We start from the raw sequence: 15497 nt of genomic DNA on the forward strand, positions 1-15497 counted from the left end.
TGTAATGGGAAAGGGTTAGTTTCAGGCCAACAATCTATTTTCTTCATTTACTGGGGGTACCTGAGACAGAAAGACATACGACCTGGTAATTTACAGTCATGGTGAGATACAACTGCACACCGACAAGAAAGCTACAATCAAAAGAACTAACTATAACAACTGCTGGCAAGGAGGTAGAGCAACCGCAACTCTTACTGCTGGTAGGATGGAAAATAGTACACTCACAACCCAAGACACTTTGACATGTTCTAGAAAAAATTAAATATACAACTCTCATGTAATCCAGTCATTTCTTTCCTTCATGTTTTTCCAAGACAATACGAAACAAACAAACAAGCAGAAATACCCAAAGCATATGTTAATACGAAGTTCTGTGCAAGAAGACTTCTAATAGCATGTGAATGGTGAAAGGGCTTAAGTAGAAACAGGAAGGAGAAATACAATGGCCGAAAAAGAAACTTGATGAGGACGGATGGACATTTACATTATTTTGCTTGTGGTAGGGATTTCCTAAATATATAAATATTAGAACTTGTACTGTTTCTTTTAAAGTTGTACAGTTTACTTTAAATCAATTATAGCTCAATAAGTTATCAAAAACTGTGTAGATGCATCAACACATGGGCATAAAGGAAAATTCATGCCATTATTGCAAAAGAGGATGTACTGAAAATTTAAGACTTGATAAAACACAAAATTAGAAAATAAATGAGGAATATAAACCAAAACTTGAAATAAAAACTTAAAACTATGATCAATTAATCAAACTAAAAAATATTAAATAATCAACAATACTCAATGGATTTTTCCCTAAGGTTAAATATGTTAGATAAACCCTGGCAAGACTGATCAAAAAAGAACACCACCACCTGCACCACCAGCATCACCAGCAGACATACAGAAGGGATCATCACTATAGATTCTGGAGACACAATAATTATATTACAATCAAGTTTATGCCACTAAATTTTAATTTCATGTAATATAAAAAGAACAATAAAAATAAAAGCACCACTCATAAAACAGATAAACTAGGAAATGTCAGTAATTCTGTATTTATTAGATAAAATGCATCTGTACTGAGAACCTTCTTACAAATGAATTCCATGTCCTGATGCCTGAATCCCTATCTTCTCCATGTAACTCAGAAAGATGTAACCACCAATCTTGCACAACCTCTTCCACAGAAAAATAACGTCAAAACACTCCCAAAATGTTTTATGAGACCCCTATTAACTTTGGACCAGGCTGATAAAGACATTATACATAGGGAATCTACAAAGGTTTTTATGCCTCATGTCAAAAAAACAAACAAAAATAAATAAATAAAATGTAAAGCTTTCGTTTTACAAAGAGATCAAGAAAAATACCCTATTCAAAAAATGTGTTTCATCCAAGAGAAGATTTTTGTTGTCTTATCATTTTGAACTCAAACTACATCGGCAAACAAAGGAGTAAAATCATATCACTATCACAACTAAAGATAAAGAAAACCTTTGGACATAATTTACTACTAATTTATGATTTTTAAAAACTTAGAAAGCTGCAGCAAATATTGTAACTATTGGAGAAATATGGAAAACCTCCCCCTGAGATCAGAAGACAGAAGAATGCCTACTGTCACCAGATCTATTCAACATTTTCTGGATGTCATAGCCAGGGCAATAATGCAACACAAAGAGGGGGAAAAGGCATAAGCACATTTTTCTGAGAATAGCAATTCTTTCTTTTTTTATACACATTTTAAGAAATGGCACAAAAACCTACACAAAAAGGTTATATTTAAATGTTTTTTCAATATGCTTATTAGATAATATTTGAGAGTCATTATAACCCTGATTATTGTTGTCGTATTTTCTGAATCCTTGTGAATAGATGCCCCAGAATGTAAAATGACTTGATAATACACTTGGTGTTTAATCCAAGGGAAATGAAAAAGCATTCTTTTTGAGAAGTTTACTTATGGCCTCCAGTTTATTGATCTCATTTACTAATTAAATATTTGCTCTGTCTCACTTTTAGGTTTGTCTTTAAGCATAACTTCTCATCTATTCTGTACAACTTTAAAAGGGAGAAAATTACATCATTAGTGATATCCCTTCATGTGACTATTTCTTTGATTTCCTTTTACAAATTAAAAATTTAGCAGGTGCTCGGTGTAAAATTTCCAAAATTGCAGATCATATCTCTTCACGGAGGTAATAATGATCAGCAGTGAAGTTTTATATGAACAGATATACACATACACATTCACTTGCACATATGATATAGTAATACAAATGCACACACGTATGGAACAAACTACAATTTACTTTCTTTTTTCGTTAGTGATATAACTTGGACATATCTTCGGCTAATGTATAAGAACTACCTGATTGGTTGCAAAGCTTTAAATGCTATAAACCATAATATTCATGCTTTGAATAAAATATAATTTACTTAAAAATAGATCTCTTGTCATTTTTTAACCAAATTTTTATGAACATTTACGAGTAGCTTTGTTGACTGTAGCCCTAGAAGGAAAATTACTGTTTATAAACGGTTGACATTTTCTAAAATATCTTAAACATACAAATATCATGGGATCCAGCCATTCTATTCCTTGATGCTTTCCATGAAAAATGAAAGTGTCTGTGCACATCAGGATTGTATTAAAATTTTCAGAGTATGAAAAATGGGGAAGGGCCCGGGCAGGACCAGAAGGGGTAAATCCAAAGGTGCACCTGGAAACCTGGGTGAAGAATGAATATGTTCATTCTATTAATTGTGATGATGGTTTCACAAATATGTACATATCTCAAAACATTATATTATTACAAAGTTCTGTAGTTAATTTTATGTCAACTATAACAAAATAAAGTTGCTAAAAATGTGTAGAACCCATCATAATATGAGTCTAAAGAAACATTTCAGCATTAAAAGCAATAGACCAAATCCTGAAAATTTAAGGTCTGACAGCCACCTCAAAACTTGGGAACAATAGAGTCGATGTAAACCAAAAGATAATTGAAATAAAATAATAAAATTAGAATCAGTTAATGAAACTCAGAAGAAAAAGGTAAAATCAACAAATCCAAAAGTCAGTTTATTTTTAATTGCTTTCTTTTTGAAAAGGTTCAAAAAGTATAAATCCTTACAAGACTGATTGGGAAAAAAAAAAAAAAAAAAAGGAAGACACACATTATCAATTCCAGAAATGTAGAGTAGATCATCATTAAAGATGCTGGTGATGCTTATATAATAAATGAAATTATACGAAATGACAAAATTCCAAAAAAAAAAAAATACATCTTAACAAAACACGAAATTCAGAAAATCTCAATGATACTTATGTGTATTAATTGAAGCCCATAGTGAAAATCCTTCCTACAAAGTTTCCACAGCCTAATGCCTGATTTTGTGAACTGTGCCATACAGTTAAGAAAGAAAGAATACCAAACACGCACAAAATCTCCGCAGAATAAAAACAGTAAAAACACTCCACAGAATGTTAGTAAGATAATTATCAACTTTACACTTAACTAATAAGGACACTAGTATAAAAGAAAATCAACGGCTAATATGCATCATGACAAATTTTTTTTAAAAATCATATGTTCGACAAAGGGAATCCAAAGACACTTTCAATTATAATACCCCATGCACGAACTGGGTTTAATCCGAGGGACTGGTATTGGTTTAGCACACTGAATCTCTTTAACAAAACAAAGGACAAAATCATGTCATGATCACAACAAATACACAGAAACCATTTCATAAATTTACCGTCTAGTTATAGTTAAAAGAAAAAACTCAGCATACTGCAGCAAATATCATAATTAGTGATGCAATGTTGAAAAGCTCACCCTGAGATCAGGATTGAGACAAGGGTGTCTACTATTTCCATCTATTCAGCATTTTACAGAGGTCATAGCCAGGGCAAAAATGCAGGGAAAAAAATGTGTAATGACTGGAATGGAAGAAATGAACCCACTTTTGTTCACAGATTTTATGTTTATGTTTCTAGCATATCTAAAAGCCATTTACAAGTAATAAATTAGAATTAATAACTGCATCCAGCAAAATTGCTGGATTTCATACAGTTAAATCTAAGCACACTTTTCTGAGAACAACAATTCTCGCTATTTTACAGATATCATAAGAAATGGCATGAAAACCCTGCACAACAAGGCTATATTTTAAGTCTTTTTTCCTTTACTAATTAGATAAAAACTGAGAAGATTTTAACCCTAATTATTGTTGTCAATTATTCTGATATCATGACAACAGTGGCTCATGAATATTAGGTAAATTCTAGCTTACACTTGACATTTAATCCTAGCAGAACAACAAACAAATCATTCTTTGTGACAATTTCTCTTATGGCCTCCGCTTTAATGATTTCAATGACTAATTAGAGGTCAGCTTCTTATAAATCAATCACAACTAAATTAAAAATTATTTCTCCACATAAATTTTCGATATTTCTCTTATTGTTTTTTTTTCCTTTATACCTCTGTTCCAACTCTGGCTTTAAGCATAACTTCTTACCTGTACTGTAATGTAGTCATTAAAAGAATAAAAAAAGATCGCCCAAAAGAATCATTACTAATATGCTGTCACGTAAACATTTTATTTTCCTTTATTAATTACAAATAAAATGTTCACTCAATGTCAAATTTCCAAAAAATACAGACTCATAATCTTTCACAGGACCAATCATGATTAGCAGTGAAGTGCATAATTTAACACATATACATATCACTATATACATACATAAATAATACATTTATGTACATGGAAACACGTGGAAAAATTAGAGTTTGCTTGTTTTTTCACTAACACTATATAATGAAGATATCGTCTATAATTATTAAAGATTTACCTGATTGGGTGTAAAATCTGCATAGTACTTATGGTATCAACTCATCTTATTTTATTAAAAATAGCAGTTTTGCCTTTTGATATCCATATTTTTATGCACTTTTCAAGAAGAGTTCTGTCAAATACAGTCATAGAAAGGCAACTACTGTGGAATAGGATAGGTGAATTTAAAATATTCTGTAAAAATATCATATTGATTTCCAAAACAATAGTATTTATGTGCTCTCCAGAATCTGGTATCAATGGATAACAATGTGATATCTTGATATTTCATTTACACTAATTATTAAGTATTTTGATACTAATAGCCAACTAATACTTATTATTGTGTATTTCATATATGAATTTTACTAATATCATTTATTAGAGTGTGTCATTTTATAATTATTTACATACGAAAATTATTACATATTATGTACATAAATATATGCATAAATTGTTACTTTCACTTACATTCTATACATTCCTTGTTACTGAATTGGTTCTGATATGCACTCTGTTTACATAAATCATTTCACTAATAGAACATGTTTTCCAAAGCATAAAGTTATTATATATTATATAAAGTAATTTAAATTATTTTGCTATGGGTAACACAAGTGTGTCATCTTACAGTTTCTCACACTATTCAACATTAACATCAGATCAACAATTATGACGATTGACTTTAATATATGCTTGTAAATGTGCTTACATTCATTTAATGTGTGTACATATAATCGATGCAGATTTTTAATGTTTTTTAGTGAGAAATTAAAAAATGGGACGTTTGACTTTTGTTTTTCTCTATATGTGGGGTTTTATTAGCTTTTGTTTTGTTGCTATTTACAATCAAATAAATTATCCTTTTATTTACACAGATGGGAAAATTTGAATTGAATTGCTATTGAAAATAGCTATTAAAATTTGAAAAATTTAAGCTGCCAGATAAAAATCTAAAAGAACAACTTAAATATAATAATAAAAAAATCCAATAAACACAAAAGTAGGTACAAAAAGAGGGACAGGAAAAAAGTGAGGGGAAAAGTAGAAAACAAACAGCAAGATGGTCAATTATAAAACAAACTATATTAATAGTAACACTGACTTTAGAAGGAGCAGGTCAGGAAGGGTGAAAGCAATTCAATTCAAAAGGAAACTCTCTGAGAACTAAAGATACATCACCTGTCCAGGAATGACGATTTAAAGATGGCTGCCTTCACAACAGAATCCATGGAGTACCAGAAATAATGAGCACAATATTTCCAGTGCTGAAAGAACAAATGAAACAGTCCACAGACTTCTATATCCAGCAAAATTTTCTTTCCAAACTAAGAAATAAGACATATCCACATACACAAACCTGAGACAGTTTGTCACTGAATTGTCAGTAATTTCTGTTGCTACAGGAAGTTCTACAGGCTGCAGTAAGTGGCACGTGATGAAAACAGAGACTATCCCATATGCCAGAAAAGCCCTGGGCAGGAAGATTGAGATTGCGCCCTCTACTGACAGAAGTTAGTAATGGCAGTGGGCTGGAACTTCAGTCTAAGAATTTATGTAGCATCACAACTGCTGCACTGTATTACTGGTCCTGAGAGAGTCACTAAGCTTGGTCCAGAATCCAAGCAGGGGCCATAGCTCCATCTCCTTTCTCTTTTCATGACTTTCGCTTGTTTGTTTGTTTGTTTGTTTGGTTTGGTTTGGTTTTTGTGGGTACTGCGATCTGGCCCCATGACCTTGGTGTTATAGGGCTCAACTCTAACCAACTGAGCTAATGGCCATCTCCAAACCCCATCTCTTGGTGGAATGTATGTCAGTGAATGTGTGGGCATATTTTTAAACCACCACAGGTAACAATCCAAAAGAGAAATTCAAATCAAATAATTAAAAAATTTAACAACCATAAAAGTAGGTATAAAAAGAAGAACAGAACAATAAAAAGTGATGGGAAAAACAGAAAACAAATGGCAAGATGTACAACTTTAAAACTAACTATATTAACAATAACACTGAATTTAAAAAGAGAGGGTCAGGAGGGGTGATTACACAACTCCATACAGAAATTTGGCAGATAACAGTTATGTTTATTATCTTGATTGTGCTGATAATTTCATTAGTGTAGGCATATTATAAACTGCATCATATTGCACATTTAAAAACTGCACTTTTTTTGTATGTCAATTATACTTCAATTAGTCCATTTTCAAATATGTGGAATTAGCCTCAGTATACATCGAAAGAAAAGTTCCCACATAAAATACAAAAGAAAAAATGCTGAAAAAAAAAAAGCTAAAATACCTAAGATCAGGGATTAAACAAAGGACATCACTCTCAAATTTGCAAAAAAAAAAAAAAAAAAAAAAAGGCTAATAAGAGATTACTATATACAACTACATGCTAAAAATTAGATAACTTACATAAAATGGACCAATTCCTAGAATGGCATGAAGTAATTAACTGCGCAAAAAAAAAAAAAAAAAAAAGAAATTCTGGATAGACTTACAACAAGTGAAGGTATTAAATTAGTAATTTGAAATTAATTTCTTCCCATGAAGTAGAGCCCATACCCAAATGGCTTCACTGGAAAATTTTAAAGAACACTTAAACAATAACTAACAGCGATTCTTCACAAAATGTTCCAGAAAATTTAAGAGGAGAGAACAATCCCCTACTCATTCTATATTGAAAGTATTACCCTGATACCAAAACCAGACAAAGACATCACAAGAAAAGTATAGACCAGTATGTCTTATGAATACAGGTGCAAAAATCCTTGACAGTATACCAGCAAACTAAATCCAGCAACATATGAAAGGATTATACACTATGACCAAATAGGATTTATGCTAAGAATACAAGATAGCTTCAATATCCAAAGATCAATCATTATAAAACACCATATTAACAGAAAAACAAAAATCATACCATCATTTCAAGATATGCAGAGAAAACACGTGACAATATCCAACACATTTACCTAACAAGACAAGAAACTAGGAATAAAATAGAACTTCCTTAACCTGACAAAATACATCAACGAAAAACCTACAGCTAATATCACACTTACTGAGAGACTATATGTTTTCCACCTAATATCAAGAACAAGATAAATATGTCCACTCTGACCAACTTTATTCAATATGCATTAGCAAGAAACAGACACATAAGGTATACAGATTAGAAAGAAAGAAGTAAAACTACCTCCACTTGCAGATGACATTAAACTGTATATAAAAAATTCTCAGAACTCCACTAAAAATTAGAATAATGTTCAATTTCATCAAGGTTGCAGAATACGAGGAAATACACAAAATCCATTTTATTTCTATACAGTCAATGAATAAGCCAAAACTGAAATTAAGAAAAATAATTGTTTACATCACAAGATATTAATTACTTAGTAATATATTCAATTAAAAAAATGCAAGACTTACAGATCAAAAATCCCATAACAATGTAGAAAGAAATGATTAAAGATTTAAATAAATGAGAAATAACCATATTTATAGATTGCAAGTATAAATATTTTTATGATGGAAATACACCAATGGGAAAAGAATATTTTCACCATGTGGTACTGAGACAACTGGATATCTACATGCAAAAGAAAGAAGTAGGACCCTTACCTCACATCACATAGAAAACGGAATTCAAGTGGATCATAGATCTAAATGTAAGGGTTACAACTAAAAGGCTCTTGGAAGAAAGTACAGGAATGAACATGTGTTACCTTAGGTTAAGCAATCGTTTCTTAATTATGACAGCAAAGCATAAGCAATAAAATAGAAGACTGATAAGTTGTAATTCATCAAAATTGAACATGTTTTTGTTTCAAAGAACATCATTAAGAAAATGAAAAGACAAAACAAAGAATAAGAAAAAATCTTTAAAAATCATATACCTGATAAGGGATCTGTAAACAGAATATGAAAAGAACGTTCTCAATAAGAAAACGACAATCCAATTTTTAAAAAGTTGGCAAAGAATTCCAACAGGCGTTTCTCCAAAGAAGATATATAAATGGTCAATAATCACATGAAAAGACGTCAAACATCATTAGTCCTTAGGGCAATGCAAATCAAACCCACAATGGTATACTACTTCATATCCAAAAGAATTCGTATAACCAAAAAGACAGATAATAAGTATTGGTGAGGAGAAATTGAAATCCTCATATATAGCTCTACAGTTTGGTCATTCTTCAAAAAGTTAGACAGTTAGTATATGACCCAGAATTTCCAACCTTACCTGTCCACTCCAGATAACTAAAAACATATGTCCATGCAAAAACTATATCCGATTGTTCATAGCACCATTATTCATAATAGCAAAAACTAAAAACAACCCAAATGTCTGTCAACTGATGAATGAACAGAATGTGCTAGACCCATATGATGGAGTATATTTGCCATTAAGAAACCTGAAATACTCGTCATTCTGAAGATTGGTAAAACTCAAAAAAATTAGGCTGAAGTTATTCTCTGCCCCAAATAATGTATACTTGTCTCTCCTTGCTCCTTTCCACTAGATACAGCCAAAAACCCTGGAAAGAATAAAAAACACAACTAGAAAGAAACTCTGAACAGTGGTTAGAAGAGGGCAGGCTTCTAAGTGGAGGCAAAGTGAAGGAATAACAGAGCAGCAGGCATTTGATGACCACCCACCCTACAAAAGAAGGTGACCTAGACCTGGTATTTCTCAAAAACCAGCATAACAACCTATTTTGGCCCATACAGGCTCCTTTCTCCCCAGGATCCAAAAAGAATTCTGCCCAAATCGCAGGACCAGCCAATTAGAATCAGAAAGAGGGGTGTTATTGGAAATACTGATGACAATAAATAGCCAAGGAATGTGTTAGCCTTTCCAACTTGACCTGAGACCCTGCTCCATTCAGTGCATGGCAGGATGCGCTGGCAGGGATCACGTCACAACAACAGTTTGTATGTAGAAGAAGTCTGTTCATATTCATTAGTGAGTGGCAGTACATTGTGTGATATACCTTATTTTACCCATTCTTAGAAATGGTGAACTTTTAGATTTTATCCAGCTACTAAGTACTAGTGTTTCTATACACGTTTTTGGCACAGACGTGCATTTTTAGGATAACTATGTAAGTTAGAGTAGAATTACTGAGTCATATTGTATGTATCTATTCAGCTTAATAGAATCTGCCAAAATTGTGCCAGAGTCCTGGCTCTAATTTCTCTTTCCACAAACTATGTATGAGAGTTCCTCACTGACACAAGCTATTGCCAAGGTGTGAGATTTATGTTCGCCCAGGCTCTCTGGATGAGGCAATTTCACCTATGGCAGGGAGTTTGAAACAGGTAGAGAATGGCAGAGTTGTTAAGCTGATGAAACAGAGATTAAAAGTCGAGGCTGCTGTGCAGCTGATATTTATGTGGTATGACACTCTAGATGAGGGAGCTGTTCACAGGACCAAGGCAATAATATGTGTGGAAGTTTACAATAGGTCCTTGGTCAGGGCCTGGGCTGAACATGTGCACAAGACTCATCAAGGCATAGCAGAAAGTGGATGTGAGGCTAAGAGAGGAATGGAAATAACAGAGGTCTTGCAGTGCCCATTGACTGTGGGAAGAGTACCGAAACCTATAGCAACCTGTTAGATAATATTCAATCATCAAACATATACTTTAATCAGAGTCCAATATGAGTAGGAAGAGTAATGGATCAGGGAAAAAAACATATGATTTATAGAAATGAGGTCAAAAATTCCCAACTTTTGAAAAATATATTCTAATTACAGATCCAAGATTAGTGGAACCAAAAAATCAAAATAGATATGCATGTGGTACATCATACTTAAACAGCTAAAAGACAAATAATAAAATTAAATGTGCCAGAGAAATAAAAATGCATTGCCTTCCTATCTGGGAATAATGATGTAAACAATGGCTGCTTTCTCAAGAGTATCCACGGAGAGCGGGAGAAAAACGGACCAGCATCTTTCCAATGCTAAAGAAAAAATAAGTTTGTCAACTCAGAATTCTGTATCCAGCAAAATTATCCTTCCAAACTGAGAATGACATAAGAAACCTCCACACAATCAAACCTGAGACAATTTGCTGCTGGATAACCTGTAAGGCAAGTAATACTGTAGCAAGTTCTTCAGACTATAGTGAAACAACACTTCATGTAAATTAAAAATTAAGGAAAAAAATGAAGAGCACACACACAAAAAAGAAGATGTGAAAATACGTGGTGAGTGATCTTTTTAAAGGGCTACTTGATTCAGTTTGCTAGCGGTTTGTTGAAAATTTTTGCACCTTTTTTCATCGGGATATTGGCCTATAGTTTTCTATTCTTGTTTTTGTTCTTGTCTGTTTTAGGATTGATCCCAAGGATGCAAGAATGGTTCAACATTTAGGTTGGTTCTGTATTTTTTCCAGCGTAAATAAAGCTGTGATGAACATGGGAGCGTAGGTATCCCTTCAACATGATTTTCATTCTTTGGGTATATTCCCGGAAGTGGGATTGTACCCTCAAAATATGTATAATCAATTATGCTTCAGTTAAAATGCAAAAGGGTTGTTAAACAAATGGAAATCAACAAACTTGATATATCACAGCAACAGAATGAAGGACAAAAACCAAACGATCATCTCAAATAATGCAGAAAATTTATTTTATAAAATTCAATATCCCATTCTGACAAAAAGCCCAACAAACAGGGTATAGAAAGAACATACTTCAACACCATCAAGGGTACATATGACACACCCACAGTTAATATCACACAAATGTGGAAAAGCTGAAAGTTTTTCCTCTAAGAACGATGCCCACTCTCACCGCTCATAACACAGTACTGAAGCAATTAGGCAAGAAAAAGAAATAAAGGTCATGCAAATTGTGAAGGAGGAAGTCAAATTGTCCTTGTTTGCAGATGACATGATCTTATATGTAGAAAATCCTAAAAGCTCCAGCCAAAACTCTTAAAACTGATAAATGAATTCAGTATAGTTGCAGGATACAAATGAAAATAAAAAAATCAGTAGTTTCTGAACACCAATAATGAGCAACCTGAAGAAGAAATCACGAAAGCAATCCCATTTACAGCAGCTACAAAAAACATAAACTACTTAAATATAAATTTTACCAAGGGAATGACAGATCTGCAGAAGAAAAACTATAAAACACTGATGAGAGAAATTGAAGACATCAAGAAATGGTTAGACGTGGACATTCCGCATTCACAGATTGGAAGAATCAATAATGTGAAAAATACCACACTACCAAAAGCTGCCTATAGATTCAACTCAATCCCTATCAAAGTGCCAGTGACATTCTTCACACAAAATAGAAAAAACACTACTGTAATTTGTTTGAAACCACAAAAACACCCCAATAGCCAAATTAAACCTGAGCAAAGGGAACAAAGCTGGAAGCACCACAGTACCTGACTTCAAAATATACCGCAAAACTATAGAAACCTAAACATCATGATACTGGCATAAAAAAAGACTAGAAACTAATAAAACAGAATAGAGAACCCAGAAATAAAGCCACATATTTACAGCCAACTAGTTTCCTCTCTTCTTTTTTCAGATTATAAAATAATTTATTGATAATTTTTTAAAAATCTTGAGTAATTTTTTTTCTGTTGCACATCACAAATTATATATTTCCCAGAAATGATTTCTTCTTATTATTATTTGTATTTTTACATATTTATGGGGTTCAGAGTTGACTTACGAGTATTCGTGTACAGTGTGTGATGATCAAATCAAAACTGATTTTGGACAAAGACCCTAAGAATATTCATTAGGGAAAGGACAGTCACTTCAATAAATGGTGCTGGGAAAACTAGATACCCATATGCGTAAGAATGAAATTAGACCCTATCTCTCAGTATATGCAAAATAAACTCAAAATGAATTAAAGGCTTAAATGTAAGACCAAAGACTATGAAACTACTTGTAGAAAACATAGAGGAAATGCTTCAGAATATTGGTCTGGGAAAAGACTTTATGAACAAGACCTCAAATGTACAGGCAACAAAAGAATAAAAACAAAAACCAAGAAACCGACAAATGAGATTACATCAAACTAAACAGCTTCTGCACAGCAGAGAAAAGAAATCAACAGAGACAACCTGCAGAATGGGAGAAAGTATTTGCAAGCTATGCATCTGACAAAGGATTAATATCCAGAATATAAAAAGGACTCAAACAACTTAACAGCAAAAAACAAGCAAACTAATAATCCAATTAAAATATGGGCACATGAGCTGAATAGACATGCTTCAGAAGAAGACATATAAATGGCCAAGAGGTATAGGAAACAATGCTCAACATCAGTAATCTTCAGGGAAATGCAAATCAAAACTACAATGCAATATCATGTCATTCCAGGTAGAATGGCTAACATTAAAAGACGGAAAATACCAAAGGCAGACGAGGATGCACGGAAAGTGGAATTCTTACACACTGTTGGTGGGAATGCAAATTAATACAGCCATTATGGAAAACAAGATGGAGGTTTCTCAAAAAGCTAATAATAGAATTAAAATGTGATCCAACAGCCCCACTATTGGATATACGTTTAAACAAAGGAAAGGAAATCAGTATATCGAAGAGATGTGTGCACACTCATTTTTATTGCAGCACTATTTATAATCACAAAAATATGGAATCAACCTAAGTATCTATCCACAGATGAATGGATAAAGAAAATGAGGTATGTAAACACACAATACTATTTAGCCATTAAAAAGAATGTAATCCTGACATGGGCACATGTGTGAGCTTGGTGGATATTATGTTAAATGAAATAAGCCAGGAGCAGAAAGAGAAATACTACATGTTCACACTCATATCTGGAAGCAAAGAAAGTTGATCATGGGTAAGTAGAGATAAGAATGGTGCTTACCAGAGATTACCATGTTGAATTTTTGCAGAGGATTCTTAAAGCAAATGTTCTTCAGAGGTCCTGGTTTTCTAAAGCCATGCAGTTTCAAATATTGACCTTGCAGAGGACTGGACATTTTCCTCAGGCTATAAAGTCTGCTGTAAGATAAAGATTTGTGGGACAGCAAGGCTGCTGGCTCAAGGACAGAAAGATTACTGATTGTTATGTGAAGATACTGGAAAATTTCTGGAAAGAGAAGGAATGTTTGCTAAGATCAAGCTTTTGGTGGTGGATCACTTAATTGTCTAAGGGCATGTCATCTGACTTGTTTCACTGAAAGGTACCAGCCAATATTGTTAAACTATAAACCCACCTTTGTTCTCTTCCTGTAACTTCCTGCTCTGGAAAATATTTTAGTATATGTGCTGCCGAAGCGAGCACCTGCTCTGGAAAATAAATGCAGGAAGAGAACCCCATTCGGGGTTGACTTCCTAAGGAAGGGATGCCTCTCGCTTGAGGGTTCTGGGGAAGTTAACCACTTTGGTGCTTCTCACTGCTCAGAAGAGATGGGCTATGAGTAATCCTTTGTGGCTCCGTCACTCAGGGGACGTGGGGTGACAATTCCGTGGGCAAAGCAACAAGTTTTTAGCAGAAGGATAAAGTGGTAGGGGATAGTGAGAGTTGATTAACAAATACAAAATTAGAGCTAGGTAGGAAGAATCGGATTTAGTGTTCTATAGCACTGCAGGGTGACTGTAATTAACAACAATTTATTGTATACATTCAATCAGCTGGAAAAGAGGATCTTGAATGCACCCAAAACAAAGAAACAATAAATGTTTGAGATAACAGGAAAAAAAATACCAGTGGTTACGAGGGTAACAAGGAGAGAGAGAGAGATGCACCGATGAACAGGTGGAAAACAGATGCTTATTAGGGCAGCGAAAGTATTCTGTATGATACTGCAATAGTGAATACATGACATTATACATTTAGCAAAACCCATAGAACTATACAACACAGGGAGGGAATCCTAATGTAAACTTCACTTAATAATAGTGTATCAATATTGGTTCATAACTGTACCAGCAATGCTGGATATTAATAATAGGATAAAGTCTGTATGTGTGTAGGGTGGTATTTTCTGCTCGATTTTTCTGCAAACCTAAAACTGCTATAACATAAAGTCTACTACTCATTAATAAAATAAAATGTATGGGGAAATACAAGACAATTTTTCAATTGTTTTTAACATGCATTTCAATGTATAAAGCAAAAACCGAAAAAAAAACAGTATTGTATACGTAAAATATATGATAACAAGACCACAAAGTAAAAAGGATTAAAAGAAAGGACGAAGTCATGAGGGTATATTTACATGGAGTGGTACAAACATAACTCGAAGTACACTAGGCTAAGATAAATGTTGATGTGCCAATCCCTAGAGCAACCATTCGTCCCGGTGTAGGTAGTAATCTGGTTACTGTGGCTGTATAATTCAATCCCCCAAACTTAGCTTTTTATTATACACATTATTTACTGTTTTTGTTTCCTAACAGACTGTACTTCAATGAAAGTACTTGCATAATAGGACTCATACCTGGTGAATGCTAAAAACTACAGGAAAATTTATTGAATCTATAAAAAATTTTAACTTAAAATAACTAGGTATAATGATAATAAAGAAATGCACTCTTTAGGAAGATCATTTGCCTTAACAGCAATTGTTTATCTTATGGACATATAGACTGAATTAACTTTCTATAAAAGAAATAAAATGTACA

The 15497-nt window shown here is 33.2% G+C and overlaps 1 protein-coding gene across 8 annotated transcripts in view; it reads right to left on the minus strand.

The window, feature by feature from the left end:
• LOC134367693 (uncharacterized) overlaps positions 1–15497 on the minus strand; it is a 311105-nt gene that overhangs the window by 276631 nt on the left and 18977 nt on the right. Inside the window, exon 1 of one of the 8 annotated variants that reach the window (XM_063084432.1) lies at positions 6028–6096. The exons of the other annotated variants lie outside the window; for them this stretch is intronic. The gene's annotated coding sequence lies outside the window, so the exon portion shown is untranslated. Of the gene's footprint in view, positions 1–6027; positions 6097–15497 lie in introns of those variants that run through there. 8 annotated transcript variants of the gene reach the window in all.

This window comes from Cynocephalus volans, chromosome X, assembly GCF_027409185.1.
Source record: "Cynocephalus volans isolate mCynVol1 chromosome X, mCynVol1.pri, whole genome shotgun sequence".
Lineage (NCBI taxonomy): Eukaryota > Metazoa > Chordata > Mammalia > Dermoptera > Cynocephalidae > Cynocephalus > Cynocephalus volans.